This window comes from Syngnathoides biaculeatus, chromosome 8 (genome assembly GCF_019802595.1).
Source record: "Syngnathoides biaculeatus isolate LvHL_M chromosome 8, ASM1980259v1, whole genome shotgun sequence".
Classification (NCBI taxonomy): Eukaryota; Metazoa; Chordata; class Actinopteri; order Syngnathiformes; family Syngnathidae; genus Syngnathoides; species Syngnathoides biaculeatus.
This window is the reverse complement of record NC_084647.1, coordinates 11,705,189-11,720,634: the sequence shown is the minus strand read 5'-3', so window position 1 is coordinate 11,720,634 and position 15,446 is coordinate 11,705,189. Positions and strand designations below refer to the sequence as shown.

At 41.4% G+C, this 15,446-nt stretch overlaps 1 protein-coding gene and 1 long non-coding RNA gene across 3 annotated transcripts in view; one reads left to right on the top strand and one right to left on the bottom strand.

The window, feature by feature from the left end:
• Positions 1 to 15,446, top strand: part of LOC133504956 (uncharacterized) — a 179,747-nt gene that overhangs the window by 31,548 nt on the left and 132,753 nt on the right. The gene's annotated exons all lie outside the window — the stretch shown is intronic.
• Positions 9,897 to 15,446, bottom strand: part of zgc:172282 (leucine-rich repeat and fibronectin type III domain-containing protein 1-like protein) — a 154,214-nt gene continuing 148,664 nt past the window's right edge. Inside the window, exons 11-12 of one of the 2 annotated variants that reach the window (XM_061827708.1) lie at positions 10,339 to 10,508; positions 9,908 to 10,000 (exon numbers count right to left, since the gene is read on the bottom strand). The gene's annotated coding sequence lies outside the window, so the exon portion shown is untranslated. Of the gene's footprint in view, positions 10,509 to 15,446 lie in introns of both variants that reach the window. The other variant, XM_061827707.1, reaches the window with a different exon arrangement.

Below are 15,446 nucleotides of genomic sequence, written 5' to 3'. Positions count from 1 at the left end.
TGTACCCCGGCTCCTGCCCCTTGACAGCTGGGATAGGCACCAGCACTCCCCGCGACCCTTGTGAGGATAAGTGGCTCAGAAAATGGATGGGTGGATGATTGGATTTGTAAGGAAGCCATGGAACTTTCTCAAGTGTTGTTATATTAATGTAGCTTTCATTTTTATTTTTGTGGTATTTTTTTTTAAAACACATTAATTAATAGGAAGTAATATGGATTGGCCCAAAAATATCTTCTGAAAGTTGGCTCTGGGGAATGGAATGTGACTGACTTTGTTTGTTTTTCAGCAGCAGGGAAATAAAAAGAACTGTCATCGAAACACAAAAAGACAATACATAATTACGTCAATGGTATTTACAATTTGAAAACTGAATGTAATAATAAATAAATGTAATGCCAGTTTTATTTGGAGTAATTAACGTTTAGAACGCATCTTACGAGAAAAAAAATTTATGGCGTCATCATAAATCATCTCAAAGTCACTTTGAAGCAGCATAATGCCTTATAAAAGCTCACTGCGTTCTGAAATATTTGGGCTCAGCTAATCGTTTTTTTTTTTTTTTGTAGCATTGCTATCTCTGCAATCCTAATGAAAGCAAAGATACGAGATGGCTTGTCTGTGTCGGGAGGATCTTGTGCGAGAATATTAGGAACAACTCAGCTGGAGAGAAAAACAGGACAAGAAAATGTCAAACGGCAAATATCGGAGATATCCTTGACCTCTGGATCAGTTATATTGTATATTTGAGATAAGAAATACAATGGCTGCGTGTGTGGCGGCATTTAATTCGCTGGTGACCATCTAATTTGCTCACTTTTCCTGGTCATTCCCATACAACATTTATAAAGTATATATGGATAATTATTTGAAACATACTTGCATTCTAAATGTTAATTATTCAAGGTTGTCATCACTTGGTTTACTAAAGTCCAATTAACCCTTTTACGCAAAGGTGATTGCATGAGAAGGTTATCAACTGGCAACGGCATAGTCGATACGGATGTAATAATAATAATAATAATAATAATATGCTGTTTTTCTGTGAGCATGACTCAGATGCTCAAGTAGGTTCCTGGCAATTGCAATTTTCTGAAGAGAAAAAAAAGAAGGTACGAGAGTTGCTACGACTTACTACTTATCTGTAAATTCACAAATATTACTTGTGGTTTGAAAGTATGACCCTTATCAAAACAAAAGATCAATTGATTTTAACCGTCGTGGTAGATAAAGTAGTTTAGGTGTAATATTAACCTGCATTCTAGACATCGAGTAGGTTATTAAATAGAATTTTTCATTCAGCACTCAAACCCCTGTCGATGTTACACCTACGGGGGTCCCAACTCGGGGCGCCTTTCACGCCAGCACCGCTACTTCGCTGTTGAATTCATTGATCTGTTTTAAGTTTTTGCTTTTTTGCTATAAAGTACAAATGAATTCTTTTAAAAGACAACTACGGTTAAGTTGTGCCCTTGTAAAACTGCCACAGTTTATCCGGAAAGATGGAGGGGATTCTTCTTTTCCAGCTCCTAAATCTCAAAACAAACCCACAGTATGTGGATAAAAAATTGCATTGCATTGCATTCAAACGATGCATTTAGCTGCATAATCATTTGAATCCGTCAATATTCAATAGGCAAACCTTGTGTACTTCAGTATAAGCAATGCGGTGTGCAGATATTATCTATCCATCCATTTGCTGAGCCGCTTATCCTCACAAGGGTCCTGGGAGTGCCGGAGCCTATCCCAGCTATCATCGGCCAGGAGCTGGGGTACACCCTGAACTGGTTACAAAGAAACAAAACAAATGACAATCACACCTAGGGGCAATTTAGAGTCTCCGGTGAATGCATTTGGCGGGGGACCGGAATGCCTTGAGAAAACCAACGCAGGCATGGGGAGAACATGCAAACTCCATTCAGGTGGGGCTGGGATTGGAATCCCGGTCCCCAGAACTGTGAAGCCAACTTACAACCATAAGATGCTCACATTTTTTTATTAAATGAGTCCTTTTTAATGTTTCTTGGTGCTAGGAACACCACCACCACAAACACAACTAGCTATGAGATCCTGGTTGCAACGTTTTTGTAGTCCTTTTTAAAGACCTAGTCAATAGTTTGTTGTACTGACTCGATCACCAGGCCAGATCCACTTTCTTGTGATCTGTATGCGTTAGTGCCGAAATATTACTACATGGCTGGAACATGCCATTACCAGTGACTGACCCTGAAAAAGAAAAATTCGAGTCAATGTGACAAAATGCCATTTTGCAGATGTATGCAAGCGTCATTCACCTTGGGAGGGCCTTGAGAGGTTCGGAATCCTGCGGAGACTCTCCTCCTGTTGCGGTTTATGTCTGCGAGATGACGTCATTTAGCCACAGGGACATTGTTCTTAGAGATCCATACAGGTGAATACCTTCTGTGATCAATGAAGCACCTGCTGTGAGCTTGCTTTGAGTAGAATGTACTGATGTACTGTCACAAAGCTGCAAGCGGCATAATCAAAGCCACATAAATTTATTGAGATGTAATCCTCGTGCCAAATTCTTAGTAGTGGATTATGTCATACTACAAGAAATGTTGTAATTTTTTTCCAGGAAACTAGCATGTGATATCTGATCGGGATGATATTGGGGTTAAATTCTGTAGCGTGATCTAGCCAATGGGGATTAATACCTAATGAATACGATCTGCTGGTTGTTTAATTGCTCAAGGTGATTCGTAAATAATTTTAAATGTGGGATATACATGGCAAGCAATGGCCAATAATAATGACATATCCTAACTTAAATTTTCTCTGTTCCTCTGCCTGAGCTTTTGGCCACGTCAGTATTTTATTCCACAGTTTGCGCATTGATGCAATTGTCCTCAGTTTCTTGCTGCCTCCAGTTGCCTCTCGGATATATTTGAAGAGTTCAGACGCAAAAGCAGATATATCCATTTTTGTTGTTTCTGTAGATTCTTTGATCAAATCTACAGAAACAACAAAAATGGATATATCTGCTTCGATTAGATGCATGGAGCAACCTCTCTTCTCATCCGACCTGGTTCGATGGGATTTTTTTCCTCTCTCTCATGACCAACTGGGTTATCAAGGAGAACGTACCTGGAGATGTAGGCGACATCAAAATGGCTGATATGATAACATTTTATCATGGCGTTTTTAACAAACAAATGGAGGAGAACAAGCATTTCTCACATTTATTCACAGCTCCTAGCTAAAGAAAGAGGACAAATGAAGAGTTCAGACGCAACTGTCTGTAGATTCTTTGATCAAATCCAAGGAGATATATCCATTTTGTTGTTTCTGTAAATTCCTTGATCAAATATACAGAAACAACAGCTACAGAAACAACAAAAATGGATATATCTGCATTTGATGTCGTCTACATCTCCAGTTACGTTCTCCTTGATAACCCAGTTGGTCATGGGAAAGAGGGGAAAAAAATTCCATTGAACCAGATCAGATGAGAAGAGAGGTTTCTCCATGCGCTGCGGTATTTCTGGACCAGGAACTTTCTGATTCTCAGGGTATTATGAGAAAGGGCGTTGCCACGGTGAAGCAGCCACAAGCTGTCCTTCCGCAGCTCTTGCGTATTCTCGCCTTCTAAAATGAAGCAAACGCTAACGTCTGTTGCCGTGTCGGTTGATCTCGTGGCTCACGTTGAACGGGGAAAACTTGTGGTTTCGGTGAGAAATATATATTTGATGATAGCATCGCTGGATTTTTCTTTTTTTTTCCCCAGACTTGTCAATTCACTAACAAGAGACTCAACGTTTCTCGAGAGTGAAGGTCTTCTTGGCCTTATTCAGCAGTTCTTTAGGTTTTCGTGATTAGTTCTTAATCTTAATTAGTTCTTAATGTCTGTTATGAATTTAACCGAAGACCTCGGGTTAGGGTTCATCCCGGAGTCATCCGCACTCTTATTCAACTTTTCAGTATGTTTTTATGATTGAAAACTGACCTTGCTTGTTGGGAAAAAAAAAAAACAATTTAAATTCAGCTAACAAATTCTATTACATGGAGTTTGAGCTCTGCAGATGAAAGGCGCGAATTGTTGTAGAATCGAAACGGCTCCTCTGTGGTCTTACGATCCAGTGATCTCTAGATTGATTGGCAGATAAAAGCCGAAGCGATATGGTCTGTTTATCAAGATACAAGGTTCAGGACATGAATATAAACACTGATGTGAATAAGGCTGAGATCACATAAATCCGCAGGCAATGATATTTCAATCAACTCCCCACCGTCACATCTAATCTTGTCTCTGATGAAAGTGATGTAATCTCGCTCAATAGTTCCGATCAAAATGTTAAACTTTGATACAATACTTTCAATAAAACTGTCCTCTAACTGCACTCTTGGAACGTCCTTGTACTGTATGTACTCTATGTATGTACAGTCCCCTCCAAAAGTATTAGAAGGGCAAGCTCAATTTCTTTGTTTTTCTTGTATACTGAAATAATTGGGGTTTCAGATGATTGTGAGACAAAAGTTCACAATTCCAGCTTTCATTTCGTGGTATTTACAGATCGAGGATTTAAACAGCTCAGGGCGGAGCACCTTTTGTTTGAAGACGAATATTTTGCAAGTCAGTAAAAATATTGGAACATCTATCTATCCATCCATCCATTATCGGAGCCACTTATCGTCACAAGGGTAGCGGGAGTGCTGGAGCCTATCCTAACTATTTTCTGTATGTATATATTAGTAGTAGTAGTTGTGGACGTACTCGCAGTCTTAGTAGTATCAGCAGCAGCAGTAGTAGTAGTAATACAGTGATTTCTGGCCTATAAGCCGCGACTTCTCCATTAATGCTGGTGTGCCCCAGGGCTCTGTCTTAGGTCTCTTCCTTTTACCGTAATTTCCGGCCTATAAGCCCCGACGTTTTTCACACGCTTTCAACCCTGCGGCTCATGCGGTGATGTGGCTAATTTGTACATTTTTTGCAATGGCCGCAAGTGGTCACTCGAGCGGAAAAGGTAAGACTGAGACCAGTGGAATATATGTGCCGAGGAAGTGACTTATACTGGTATGGTTTTTTTTAAACCGGTCATGTTCGCACTGCACTAGCCTGTCGCTGCCATTTCTCAGTCATTTTTACCGGTATGTTTTTTTTTAAACCGGCCCTATTAGCACTGCGCTAGCGTTAGCCCCACACTAGTGTGTTTCTGTTGTTACTGGCACATCTCAGTGATTTAGGTTTGTTTGTTCGTGCAGTGCTTCCGTGTTGCTACTGTGTAGTTGCCGCGGCTGTTTTTTTTTTTTTTTTAAACCGCTATTTTTTTTTTTTTCTTTTAACCAGCCCTGTTCATGCTACCGTGTGGTTGCTATGTTAAGCTAAGCTAAGGTATTAAAACTTTGAAAAGTCTTTCTGTGTACTGTCTTTCTTTGTAAATATCTCGTGTTTCAATGTGGGCACTTGCGGCTTTTACACAGTTGCGGCTTATGTATGTACCAAATGGTATTTCCTTTACAAATGTACTGGGTGAGGCTTATAATTCGGTGTGCTCTGGTGGCCGGAAATGACGGTAGATTTACTGTACATGTTTTCAGTTGGTCGCAGTGTTATCTCAAGCATCAAAATCGAATATAGTATTTAATATCATAGTGCATCGGTGGTGTCTACTTCTGGCTTTTGCATTAAGAGTTGAAGTGGCCCTTTTCTGAACATAGATTTTTTTATTTTTTTTTTCTATTAAACCTCCTGTCCACTTTCTGTCTTGAGCAATTTCAGTCAGTAACTCTCTTGTTTCCTACAGTCAATATAAGAAAATAGAGCACTGCTGACTGAAACAAGTGCAACATGGTCAACTGATTAACGCTGGAGTTCAGTTTGTCAGTTGGGCACGTGTACAGAGAAACAGCAGCACGGATGGGATCACATCACGTGCATAACTTAAGTGTAGGAGGAAATTAATTCGTTGCCCCGAGTGTCCGCTTCCCGGAACACCTGTCACCGAGTGCAGGATGCTTTTCGCTCACCCATCCACCGAACATCTGCACACTGAGATAAACCAGACATTGAAGTTGCTTTTATAGTTCCAGTCAGCTGCTGTGCAACATTACAGCTTCTCATTTATCTGAAGAAATACGGAAGGAAAGGAAGACTGTCAGCAAAAAAAAAAAAATAATAATTCTGTGGTCATCTGTAGTCACCCTCTGCTGCTTAATTTGGACTGAGAAGATAAGTTTGTATTTTGCCAATTGATTATTTTTCGCTCGTTTGTTTGATGGCTTCAGAGTAATTTTGATGCCAATCAAGGCCTCTAAAGCCGCATATCTTTCTGGTCTGCTTCTCACATCACAATCCCTCCTCTATTACAAACTAGTTTTGAACACATTGTTTCGTCCTGACGCTCTATATTCGGTATCTGTTATGTCGAGGTCCCATTGTTTCATGTTTTCAAAAACAAATCTCTGAATTGCCTTTACATGGTTTTTGTATTGAATGCAGAATTCGGCTTGGAGTTATGATTTGGAATCAAAGCTGCGTTATAGCTATTAAGCTTGCCGCATCCTTCGAAGACTGGAGAACCACTTAATTGCTTTGAGAAAATTCAGGTTTCACAGATACATTAGTGATTCACGTCCGTCCCCAATTTGTTGTTCTTTCAAAGACGTTCGCTCCTCCAAAGAAACTGGGCTAAGAGAGGACGGAAATCTATAATCTGTTATAATTAGTTGAACTTGAGTTGATGAGATATTGTCACGTTCCTCCAGCCTGAGCTTAAGCGCCAGGCTCGGGAGCGGTTCTTCCACTTATCTCAGGCCTGCTTGTCACACATTGGGGAATTGTGGAAGTGATTAGAAACTTGTAAACCAGCATGGGATGCCCTTATACTGTAAAAAAAAAAACGTCTGCTGACCGTTACATGCATTGCCCTCCTCTCATAGCAAGTCAGGTGTGCCCCCGAAATGTATGTAGTTATTCATTCTTGGGATTTGTATCTCTAAAATTAATAATTTTACATTCCGTAGTCAGGGTTAAGGTCATAAACCAGATTCTGAAATGTGATATAACACATTACCAGTAGTCAGTGTGCAAGGGACAAATTAAATGTCAAGTCTAAGTTGCTTTATTGGGTTCATTCGTATGGCAAAGTCTTTCGCTCACCAGCCACTGACCTCGACGCGGCTATCTTTGTTAATCCATTAAATCATTGTGGAGAAATACGATTATTTCGCCTTGTTTATGGTCGGATGAAATGTAACACTGCCTGGTTGATTTCACTCCCCTGAAATAGAGTCGCTATCTGTGATGACAAGTAGGTCACGGAATTAAATATTTGACTGCTACCGAGATTGAGAGTATTTTGAGTAAAATACTCACAAAAGTTTCACACACATATATATAATTAATTTTTATTTATTTTTTTTTTTTTCAATTATTTAAGCATTTCATACCCTGAAAGAAACTTGCTAAAAAAACAAGTCGAAATCAATTTGGGCAGTGTCCAACCAAGTAGATATCAACTCAGCATCAAAAAGTACGGTCCTCAGTGGCATAAGTGGCCCAGTGACGCGTTGGACTTGTAAATTGGTTTTAGTTTGATTTCCTGTGTTTGATCTCTCTTATGGCACTTGATGCCTTTCCAGCCTTATTGGGTCTCCACACCGGGACGGATCGCACTACACGAGCGTGCGGCTCCCCCTGTTCAAGTGTTTGTCATACCACTCCCGCATGCATTGATTGTTGCTGCTTGGTGTCATGGCTGTCATTATTTGCACTGTTTTTCTGCATCTTCCAAAGAAATCACCCTCGTTTCGAAATTCCTGCCTGCACTTGCGGTAGCTAGTCCGCGTTCCCACCAGTATCATAAACAATTTAACTTGCTCCGTATGTGTCAAACCCAAGGCCCCATGTTTACATTTCCTATCCCCGCAACTAATATTGCACGATTGTGTGCTTTCTATCTGCTGAATATTCAATATCTAACTGATTTCACCTCATTTTGCACATTTAATTGCTGTCTGTTTATACAGTCAAAGGTGCTTTACAAAATACTACTTAATCATTTTAGGCAGCGCCAAGAGCAAAAATAAATGATCCTTACTGTTATTTTAAGTATGAAAAAAAAAAAATAGAGACTACCATTCGAAATAAAGATAATTAAAGAAGGCAAATGTGGCTGATCTTTTGCTGGCAGGCTGCCACAAACCTAGGAGCACAGAACAGAGGAATGGAATAAATTGTCGCACAAACTGAGTATTAAAAATCATGAAGAAATGGAAGGGAGTGCGGCACGAGCAGGAATGAGGTTGAAGAACAACAGGGGCTGAGGGGAATTGATGAGGGAGGAGGAGAAGAGGAATTGGAGACAGATATAGGCTATTTTCTCGGTAGTCATTAGCGCCTGTGAAAAAGATAATGAGGAACACACATGACTCAGCGTCATGTTCAATAACAACAACGTACATAGTGTCATTTTTAACCAACAAAAGATGAAACATCAGGCTAATATATTATGAATGTTCTCTATATTGGGAGTGATTCTGCTTGACCTAATAATGTGGCTGATACGTACTGTATAGAGTAAGAAGGAAGTGTTGGGACATTAAGTCCAGCCTCATTTGGGTTTTCCATCCATTGTCCAATCCGCTTATGCTCACAAGGATTAGGGGAGATTCGAAGCCTATCCCAGCTAGCTTCGGGTGAAAGGCGGACTACACCCAAAGTCAGGCGTGTGTACCACAACACCATCAGTAACCCCCTCTTTCCTTTAAATGAGATCTGAAAGATTGAATATTTTGGGTATTTAGACCTCTAAATCTAAATATGGACTTAATATAAAGTGTCAATTTCAAAAAAGGAAAAAAAAAAGAGCCCTGGTTTTGTCATTCAAGTGGCCCCTTAAAAAGAAAAGACCCCTTGACTTGTGTTTAACCCAACATTGTAGCCACTTTGTCCATATTTGGGTACGACTGCCCCTTTTCTCTGATTGGTTTCCTCCGTGCAGAAGACAGACCGTTTTTTCCGCATTATCAGGCGCACCGCATTATAAGGCGTATCTTCAATGAATGGCCTAGCTTAAGACTTTTTTTAATATATAGGGCGCACCCCACTATAAGGCACATAGAATAGACACGACAGTGGAGGCTGACGTTACGTTATGCATCCGTTAGATGGAGCTACGCTAAAGGCTCAATAATGATCCATATATAAAGTGCAACAGATTATAAGGCGCACTGTCAGCTTTCGAGAAAATTAAAGGCTCTTAGGTGCGCGTTGTAGTGCGGAAAATACGGTACTTGTAACGGCAAAGGTGTTTATGTTGTGAATGCGGAAAGCAAAGGCAGAGATCTTTGCTAATGACGTAGATAAGCTTGAGAAATTCATTTTCAGGCCTTTTGACGGGAAAACGTCTAGAACTAAGGAATGGATATCTGAATTTAATTCCTATTCCACATGTTTATTAAGGCATCATAGAGATAATATTACATCACAAATACGAGGAAATTTGTGTGGCAGAATATGGCCCATTTGAGGTATTTTTTTCTCAAGCATAAAGAAATTCTATCCATCCATTTTCTGTACCGCATATCCTGACTTGCAGGCGTGCTGGAGCCTATCCCAGATATCTTTGGGGGACACACGGCGTACACCCTGAAGTAGTCGCTGACCAAATTTTTTTAATCTTCCAGACATTTCCCTGCCCAAGAAAAAGAGGCAATTTTTTTTTTTCTCTGCAGCAGGATAAGACAGACTTACAAAAAATAAACAATGAACAACAACTAAAAAAAAGCCAAGGCAAGAAGCAACTCACTTGGAAAGTCCACACTTCTTTTTTTTAATTAAAATATTCACACACCATAAAAAGTACATGTACAAAACTATAAGATTTGAAATTGCTTTATATACACATACAAAAGATAAAGACCAAAGAAGAGAAAAAAAAAGCGTACACAGAAGGAATGCGTGTTGGTTAGGAAGAATGTGTGTGAGCCTCTTCAAAGAATCCCGGTTTTCCTTCTGGAGCAGATATTCCTCCAAAATGATCTGAAATGATGGGATCATAACGCTAATGACCATAATTTCGACAGAAACAAACATGGGTGGTAAATATCAGACACAGCACTTATTTATCCAAAATTCCACCTGCAATGGGCCAAATCATGAGGAAGATGAAAGTGATGATCACTTGGATCGTGCCGCGCGTTGCGTGATACATAAATTCTCCAGAGGAATATGATGAACTTTATGATGAGACGTTGGGAAATTCATGCTGGGCACACGCTCCAATCCGTGGTGACGGTAACGACGCGATTGTGATGTAAATGGGGCCGGGACCGCCGCAAACAATGCTGAAAACAATTTGCCATCATTTGCTCGCTTACCACGTTTGTTCTGCACATGAAAATATTCAACGACGCTGACTGACAGTGAGGCCAAAGGTTAAAAAGAACGATGACGGATGACTGAAACTGATGCACTGCTGTTATTTGTCTCTTTTTGTTGTGAAGGAGAACGGCGCTTTTCTTCTTCTTCAGAGATGACAGATCTGGGCCTGAAAAGGGAAAAAGAATATGTAGATAAATGAATATTGCTCTGTCATTTAATCCATCATACATGTTTTGGTCACAACAAAAAATGGTTTTCATGATAATCATATTTAGGGATGAGAATTTTCGGCGACGTATTTTCAGCTGAAAAGGTCATTTTTGTGAAATGTGTAAATCCGTTGAAAAAATGTTGGGGTGGGGGTAAGGGTACGGCTTGACACGGGGTAAGGCTGTGATCAAGACCGGCCACCAGCATCTATCGGCAACGCTTGCCGTGAAATTAATCACAGCTGTGATAGCGGAAAACGGCTTTGCTATCTGTTCACAGCATTGCTATTTGTTTGCATTAAATTTGGTGTTTATAATTACGATTTCCGGCAGCATTCTGGCGGTATGTCATCAGTATTTTTACTCTGATGGTAACATTTCATAGAGAAACATTGTTTACTACGGCATATTTATAACTTATAGACGTACGTACGAATATGTTATCGAACGGTCTGCACGTTTGTCAGTTTGGCGAAAATCTTGGAGCGAAAAGATGATCATGCCAGGGAAATTGATAAAAACCACGGGGTAGAAGACGGTTTCGGACGGGCATGGCTTATAAAATGTGTAACCGTGCAGATAGGAACGGAAACTGTCTCATCATGTCTATATATTGATGATAACCTGATGCAGTATGTACGTTCGTGCGTCTGTGTGTGTTTGAGTGAGCTGCCCCAATGACAAGACGCCGTGAAAATAAAACCAATGAACATTAAGGATTGACTAATTACATGCACAGAGATGATCTAATCTGATTACAAAACGTATGTAATTATAATCGATTAGATTACAGGAAGAGGATCCGGCATAAAATTGTGCCAAACAAATCCGCGTTCATCAAAGATGACACGCTGTGGCGACCCCTAATGGGACAAGCCGAAAGGAAGAAGAAGAAGACATTACTGGGAGAAAATCCATCCATCCATTCATTTTCTTTTTGCCACTTATCCTCACAAGGGTCGCAGGGAGTGCCGGAGCCAATCCCAGGTGTCATCGGGCAGGAGGCGGGCACACCCTGAACTGGTCGCCAGCCAATCGCAGGGCTCATGGAGACAAACAGCCGCACTCACAATCACACCTCAGGGCAATTGAGAGTCTCCAATTGCATCTTTTTGGGATGTGTCGGGAAACTGGAGTGCCCGGTGAAAACTGATTACATTACTGGGAGAAAATAGCTGCATAAACTCAGGAAGCAGGAGGCGGGCGCACCCTGAACTGGTTGCTAGGCAATCTTTTTCTACTTTTTTTCCTCTGGACTTTGTTTAATTTTTGCCCTTTCTGCAGCTCAGCAAACCTTCGTTGATTAGCTTTCTCATCATGGCCGCAAAAATATCTGCTCTGGATCGGTGCCAGAGTCGCGTCGCTGGCCGCAATCTCTTCACTCACGTCGCAAAGTTCCAATTCACAGTTCCCGGTGCTTCAATTTCTAAGCGCTCAATCCATCTTGACAATATCTTTGTTTTCCTCGGTTATACCCGCAGAATCTGCCCAGGTCATTCATTACGTAACGTTTTGAGACTGCACATTGTCTTCTTTTATGTCTTCATCGTCTCTTCCTCATCCGCCATCCATCAAGGATTGTCTGCAATCTCGCGGCTCGCACCTTGCCATATTTCTAATCTACAGCCTTAGCGGTATTTCCTGTTTCAGCACCGGGGAGATATTATCATGATGTTTTAATATCCCAGGTATCTTGGCATCATCATACTTGAAACCAGTCCACTCCTTAAAGCGCTCACAGATCATATCATGCAGCCCAAGAAGAGACACTAACAAGAGCAGGTACAGCTAATTTCCTTCTGGCCCAATTCAACATGCCATTTTAAATAACACAAATACTCACCATCATTTGCATAACACTCTAAATTTGCTAAACCAATAGGACACTAGAGAGCATGTGGGCACTCTGATACTCCATTTCCAAATGCCGCACTACGCAACCTCCTCCTCATTTTATCCTGCTCGTAAGGAAACGCACAGCATCAGCACAAGTGTAGTAATAATCGGTAATAAGCATGATCACGGAACATCAGATTTAAAAAAAAAAAAAAAAAAAAAGATTTTGAGGTGTTGCATATTGTAGGATTTGCTACATGATAGAAGCACTTATCTCCCATAAAATATGTGAATGGTGCTGAAATGCAAACCTTTCAAACTCAGTGGTCTAAATAATTGTATTAGTCAATGCTTGTATTGATTAATAAATTGAATAATACTGTATTTGCATTTTGTTTCAAGGTCGCTGTAGGATGATTGTGAATTTGGTCCTTTTTTGTTTCCTCCTCCTCCTGGTAGGGTTACATTTTTTTTCTCAGTTGCTGGTCATATTTTATGTGAACATATTTATATAAAGAATGCATGTACATACATACATACAGGATATGAATTAAATGCTAGACTGTACATTATGTTAAATGTATGCATTATGTGATATATGTTCCGCGTAACTGAATGTACAGTATCTCCTTGTTTCTTCTATCTTTACGGTATTTCCTCCTTCGTTACGCTTTGCTTCATATTTCCTGCTCCCCTTTACATAATCCCCGATTTCCATTAAGCAAAACTGCTTATCATGTTCAGATTTGTACCCATTTTGTCCTCCTCGGTAATGTAGTACAAATCCATAAAGCCGCACTCCATGATAAGATAGCACTGGAGCGTATGTATCGTACATGTATAATACATACAGTAGATGTCGCACCGGCGGAGGAACTTTGTGTGCGTGGTTTGCAAATGAGCCTCTGTTTCAGTTTCTTTCTTTTTATTTCATTTTTCCTGCTTTCTCAGTTTCCATTCCATGCAATATCAAGCTAGGAAGAAATCGCCATTTTTACCTTATTGGTTGCCCTTGGCCGAATGATTATTTTTTTTTCTTTTCTTTGTTTCGTTGCATTGTATATTTGTTAATTTCCCCGGCAATATTATTATTACGCCAGTGGTAAAGGCGTTGTAAACATTATTTGAATTTCGCCTCCGTTTTCCCTCGCCGCCTTACCTCCGTTGTCATTACGCTCAAGTGTGGCATCAACTCAGGTGAGATAGTTGCCGGTGAGCACATGCATAGAAAACGGGACATTACCACCCCAGGCCGTGGCGCTCGATGTCACTTGTATGTTTGTACAAACCGGGGCACATCCAAGTGACGAGATCGGCCGTTTGTATAAAAACTCAATAATGTATGCACGGCCACATGTATCCTCATCAGAGCCTCCTCAGCCGCGGGATGTGTCATGTTGTACGGTATTGCCAATCAGCCCACACGCAGAGAGCACATTTCCTCTCCATTTACGTCGCGATAACAACACGTGACTCCATTGCTGTCATCCACCGGCTGAAGAACTACTAGACTGAACGCCAACGGGGCGGCGGTGATGTGTTGCATGTTGCGCTGCAATTGTCCCAGACGGGGCATATCAAACTGAGTGGGATCAGACTGTGCGGCAATCAGCTGTAAACTTAAATTAACAGACAAGACACTGCGCAAACTGTGTCTTGATGATATTATCACCTACGCAATCAGAAGTATCCTTGTATGTTAGAAATTCTCCTTCTTCTTCCTCAATCTATTTTGCCGAAATTTATTGGGGTTGACGGTATTGGAGGACAACTAGCAGGTGCACAGCATCTTGAGAAATGAAATTAAGTCTCGAGATGTCCAGACAGTCTGCAGTGATGCAGACTTTGTATGGGTCCACTCTGGTGAAGAGGGAGCTAAGTCAAAAGGGGAAGCTCTCAATTTACCAGTCCATCTACGTTCCTACCCTTACTTATGGGCATTATCTGTGGGTCGTGACCAAAAAAACAAGCGGCCAAAATGAGTTTCCTCCGCAGGGTGGCCGGGCTCTCCGAGAGAACGGGTGAGAAGCTCGGTCATCTGGGAGGGGCTCAGTGTCGAGCCACTGCTCCTCCGCATTGAGAGGAGCCAGATGAGGTGGCTGCGGCATCTGATTCTGACCCTGGTGAGGTGTTCAGGGCATGTCCCACCGGAAAGCGACCCCGAGGACTACCCAGGACACGCTGGAGAGATTATGTCTCTCGGCTGGCTTGGGAATGCCTCGGGATCCCTCCGGAAGAGCTTGAAGAAGTGGCTGGGGAAAGGGAAGTCTGGGTATCTTTGCTGAAGGTACTTCACCCGCGACTCGACCAGGAAAAGCGGTAGATAATGGATGGATGGACGGATGTCCAGACAGGGCATGAATGTCATGTCATTATCGTCCTTATCCAAGCCGCTTATCCTCACAAGGGTTGCCGGAATGCTGGAGCCTATCCCGGCTAGCTTTGGGCTACACCCTGAACTGGTCGCGGGGCAGTTATCAACACCATCAATGAGTAGGAATTGATCCCATGCTGCCCGCACCAAAGGCGGGCATGTGTAGCACTACACCGTCAGTGACTCTCAGGGCATGACTGTTTATGTTAAATAAAAAAAAAACGCATAGTGACAACCATGATTTTTGTTATTATTATTATTTGATATACTCATACAAATCTGCCAGAATCGATCCATCCATCAATTTTATTAGCTGCTTATCCTCACAAGGTTTGTGGGGAGTGCCGGAGCCTATCCCAGCTGTCAACGGGCAGAAGGCAGGGTACACCTGAACTGGTCGCCAGCCAATCGCAGGGCACATCGAGTCAAACAGCCGCACTCATAAACGCACTTACGGGGAATTTAGATTACAATTAATATTTCATGTTTTTGGGACGTGGGAGGAAACCGGAGTGCCCGGAGAAAACCCACGCAGGTACAGCGATATCTACTGCATTACCTATCTTGTAGTTATGATGTTGCAATATGTTTGTGTGACCAAAAACATTGACAAATCTCGTGGCCAATAATGAAGATACACAGTTTTCCAGCCCCGAATTGTCACTTGCAAGATGTGAAAAATACA